We start from the raw sequence: 1,836 nt of genomic DNA on the forward strand, positions 1-1,836 counted from the left end.
TAGGATTGGGTTAAACTCACTCTCTCTTGTAAATACATATAGAATGAGAGAGAGAGAGAGAGAAGAGAAGAGAGAGAGAGAAGATAGAGAGAGAGAGAGAGAGAGAGAGAGAGAGATGCGAGAGAGAGAGAGAGAGAGAGAGAGAGAGAGAGAGATGAGAGGAATGAGGGAAGGAAGAGGAAGGGGGTGGAAGTGGGGGTGGAGGGAGAGGGTAGGAGAAGTTGTTTTTATACTGTTATGTTCATATCCATTTCTGGCTAATCGAGCCTTTTGCCTCTTCGTACAGGACAAGTGTCTATTCTTTATAATTTGTGATTCATGATATTCTTATAAATTATGGTACTGGGTGTAGTACACCATAGCAAAATCTCGTACTTATACGAATCTTAGTTACAGAGAAATAGGTTAGAGAATTCGCGAGCACTTTTACCGAGCTCATTTTACGAAGCAGTGCTCGCCGAGTATTCAGTTCTCAATGTAATTATTACAGGAACAATAATTACGTGAGCATATTATATTTAACAGTAGTATCTTTATTTCATACCATGGTGATTATGATCCCTATTGGCTAATCCTACAATCAAGGAACGATATAATGATATATGAAGCATGGTATTGTTTTACTCAACTCGAAACAGAGTCTGAATCCCAACGGAGGTGAGGTCGTCAGCAGGATTTTTAAATGGGTCAGACTTCATAACCACTCACACTGAATTGAAGGGACACAAATCTAGCGCTGTGAGGACGAATTGTCACTTTACGCGACAATGGCTTCTCGATACGAGCCATTGCACGTGATGTTGGTGTGTCCCCCACCACGGTACAGTTGTGATAAGAAGTTGGGAGGAGAGTGGGAACTTGAACGAATTGCGTAAGTTTTTTATGCTGAATAATTGGTGGTTATGGTACATTGTTCATGGTTATTTAATCTTGCTTATTTAATGTGAAAGTTTCTTTCTTAAATGTATTTCATCTCGCTATTATAATTTTGGTTAGACCACAGATAGCCACAGCCATTCCAACACCACTGTAATATTTAAGGTGCACCTCCATAATTCCACACCAGTGGGTAGTTGGCCCTTGCCGACCTCAACCATGAACAAAGTTAGATAGTCGATTGAGTTGTCTCAGTAAAATTAAGCCTATAAGAGCATTTTATTTGTGCCCACCCCGTCACAGTCATTGTGAGTCTTATGATAGCTATAGTTTATATATTAAATGTCATTTCAGTGATGGCTCAGGAATGATTTACAGCTTTAATAACCACCAACCAAATTGAGAATATTATGGAAATATGTAATCACGTTCTATTTTATATGCTTTTGAAACCAAAAATATACGGCCATGTTTACTAAATTATGATCAATCCATCGATTACAAAATTCGAAGAATCTAAATTTGATTGCGATGTTATATAAATTATAAGTTAAACATTTAAGATAATATGATCTCTTAGCTAGGCCAGGGGGTCCACGGAAAACCACCCCAGCTGAGGACGACGCCATTATCAGGGCGGCTCGAGAGCAACCCTTAACTAACGCCGAGGCCATTCGTGAAGACCTTGGATTAGAAGTGTCATCAATGACAGTACGACGCAGACTCCACTATGCTGAGATTCATCACAGAACTCCAGCGACGAAGGAGCTCTTGACGGAGTGACATAAGGCGGGAAGGCTTGATTTTGCCCAACGTCATGCTGATAAGGGTTTGGACTTTTGTTGGCAAACAAATCGGTATGATAAGCATAATCATTACTTGCATCAATTATCAATTGCATTCTTCTTTATATTAATTATTAATCTTCAGATTTTGTTCCACGGAAGTGGACTGTCAAAA

This window comes from Macrobrachium nipponense, chromosome 20 (genome assembly GCF_015104395.2).
Source record: "Macrobrachium nipponense isolate FS-2020 chromosome 20, ASM1510439v2, whole genome shotgun sequence".
NCBI classification, from domain to species: Eukaryota; Metazoa; Arthropoda; class Malacostraca; order Decapoda; family Palaemonidae; genus Macrobrachium; species Macrobrachium nipponense.